This window comes from Papaver somniferum, unplaced genomic scaffold, assembly GCF_003573695.1.
Source record: "Papaver somniferum cultivar HN1 unplaced genomic scaffold, ASM357369v1 unplaced-scaffold_176, whole genome shotgun sequence".
NCBI lineage: Eukaryota > Viridiplantae > Streptophyta > Magnoliopsida > Ranunculales > Papaveraceae > Papaver > Papaver somniferum.
This window is the reverse complement of record NW_020627263.1, coordinates 44,081-47,400: the sequence shown is the minus strand read 5'-3', so window position 1 is coordinate 47,400 and position 3,320 is coordinate 44,081.

The window sequence follows — 3,320 nt, the reverse complement described above, 5'->3', positions numbered from 1 at the left end:
AGAATATCAGGATTATTGTGGTGACGCCACATCAGGAAAACCATTCTTCTTTATATTAAGAAGAATTGATAACTCAGTGTCTTTTAATCTTAAAAAGATATTATTACCTACATACTAAATTGTATAATTTAGTATTACATTAAGTTGTTTACGGAATCAATGACATAATAGAAGAGGGGTATTCTCATTATCCTTTTAGCATCCATTGTACATCATCAGATGCAAACACCCTTACGGCCAAGGCATTACATGCCAAAAGAAACATAAAAGGTGCTACATATTGTAATACGTTGCTATACTAAGAAATGCTGTTGTACTTGATATTTATGGAAATTAGTGTTGTCTCATCTTATCAATATACTATAACACAGTTGCCTTTTTGGGAGGGACAAAGAGCAGCCAGGATGGATTCTGGAAACACCATTAGGGGACCTGATTTCGTAGTCCAACAGTGACAGATCTTTGCCGTTCGTTGTGTGTTTATTGGGATCTTCAGCCGTCCTTTGTCTTTCCTTTTTACAAGAGACAAAGAGCGGCCATGATTGAATTTCTAAAAAGACAAAGAGTGGCTTGGATTAAATATGGATTTGTGGTTTGCGGTTTAAAACATGATTACCATTTAAAACTATCAGATGTAACCCACTACCATCTTCGGTTACTGTAACCAATTCATAACTTACTTAAACGAGGAAGCGAAATTTTCGTTATGAAGCAAATCCATATTTAATCGATTTAGCAAATCACACTCCCACCCTCCCTGAGTTTTTCTCATTCGTCCTCATTATTTCATTCAAAGCTGGACGCTGGACGGCTATTATTCTTGGAATTAAGTCGTGGAGCGTTTCAACTTTTTCGGTCATCAACGTAAATCAATTTCATTTATTATAAATCCTAACTATGCCCAGCTTCTTGATCGCCTGTTTATTTTCGTCGTTGTATAAAGTTGAAGCTCTTCATAATCCAATTTATAGGGTTTCACCATTCAATCTTGCAATACTGTGATTCGTACGGTTAGACCTTCAACCTCTTTTCTTTGTTTCCGTTTAATTTGGCGATACCGTGATGTGATTTGTTCTTCGCCTGTTCTTTGTCCCCGTTTAAGTGTTCTTTGAGTTGTTTTTCTTACGATGTTTGATTTGAAAAAATGGCATCAGTAAGACATGGGTCAATACCTCAACTATAGGATCGTCATTACTTCATTATATTAATCTTAAAATTGGTGGGAAATGGTAATTTCTCAGTTGTTCGGGTGAAGTAAAACGTTCACGCTGATATTTAGAATTTAGAGCTATGTATAGTGTGGAAAGGAATTTTGAAAAGAATGGGCTGAGATTAAGTATAAAAGTTCTGTAGAATTACATTTATGTAGAGAGGTATCAGAAATGATAAATTGTAGAGTTTCTTATAAAAGTTCCCTCTATCTACAATTTGTTTCCGATGAGGAGCATTAAATCTCTACTTTTGAGTTGTTGCTTTGCTAGATCAATTACTTGAATAAAGTAAAAAATTATGAGTATTTAAGGAAAGACCATGGGGTCTTTTGGTTTATATTCTCCCAGAAAACAATTTTCTTTATCTTCTTAGTTTGAAGACGCAAAAATCGATTTTGCTAGGGAGAAACATATGACTGCATATACGAAAGCCACCATTCAACAAATGCAGGAAATCGTAGAGATTAAATAGAAATTTGTAATTATTTATAAGGTTCATTTGATTGCAAAAATAACCCAATTTTTTGGGTGCATGCACGCTGAAGTTCTTCACCAATTGTGCACAGTGCCCGGCTAGATTAGTTTTGTTACTTTGTGTCTTTTGATGGGGGGTCATTGAGATTATTTAAGAAATAAAATTTCAGTACGTTGATCACTTGATCTAGCCTAATTTTGATGTTATATTTTCTGAGTTTTTATCAGGCAGTGGGATAATTAGAAGCAAGAATTAGAGGGAAGCTATTGTGATGATGTTTCTACTACACAGTACACAACCCACAAATCTAGAAGGAAAATTGAGCATGTGGACGGAATCTTGGGTATCAGGTAGGAAACATACGTCTCATTATTAGTGGGTGTTTTGCAGAAAATGAGTGTTTTCCCAATAAGGCCATTTTCATATGAAATTTTAGTCGAAAAGTTCACCATGGTATTTAATCTTCACCATTGTCGGAAAACACCAATAATGTCATATTTTTAGATGTCTACCATTTTAGCTTTCTGACTGTCATATTTTTAGATGTCTACCACTCTCCTATAGACACAGTTGCCTTTTTGGGAGAGACAAAGAGTGGCTGGGATGGATTTTTGGAGAGACAAATAGTGGATGTGATTTTGTATCCCAAAAAGAGAAGATCTACATTGTCTGTTTGTAGAGATCTCTTACATCCACTCTCTTTTGTGCCTAGGTGTGTTTTAACAGGTGCTTACAACTTTTGAAAACTCTTCAAACTAATTAACTACACACTTTCATTAGGAACCGTAATTGCCAACTCTTTTGAATGAAATTTTCTTTGGTAACCTCTCGATTTGCTAGGATCCTATTTTTGCAGCAACGATTCTAAAAATTAAGAGAAAAATTTAGCCATAATTGAAAATAGTGTGTTCGACGGTAAGTGCAACGAATCGTGTGTTTTGAAAGAATCCTAAATCCTCTTACCAGGTGCTATGTGTTGGTACAAAAATTTTGTTCAACGACATTCATTTGGCTTAGAACAATTACATGAATCCATATTTGTTGTCGGTTTCTTTTTCGTTCTCAATATCAATATTGTAGTTAGAGGAAAATCTGAATCATGGGTATATTCTTAGGGTGTTATCCATTTGATTTTTAAAGGAAAATCTGAATCATGGGTATATTCTTTTGGATTGTAATGCAAATTATTGTGAGTAAATATATTTGTTAGTTGTTAATTTCTGCATTTTATGTTAATCAACAATCACTTTCGATTTTCTTTTCTTTGTGCAGACGTTACAATGGAATTTGTTCGTTGAAGTTTGACGATGCAGATTAGATCATAAATTCAACATTGAATACAACCAGTGTTTGGAGGAAATCAAAGCCGAAGATCACGGTTTGATCATAAAATCTGCAGCGTAAGTTAACTAAATTCAATAGTTGTCTACCGTCCATTGACCTATGTTGGTTTGTATTCATTAAGGTTGGCGGTTTTTTTTCTTTTTTCTTTTAGGTGATAAACATTTAGGGTTTTGTGTTTAAACTGTTGGGTATAATTTTTTCTTTCAGTGTTGCTAGATTCATGGATGCAGTGAGATATGTCCACAGTTGCATCTTTAACACCCCTAATCGCACGAAGAAAGTGATGAAAA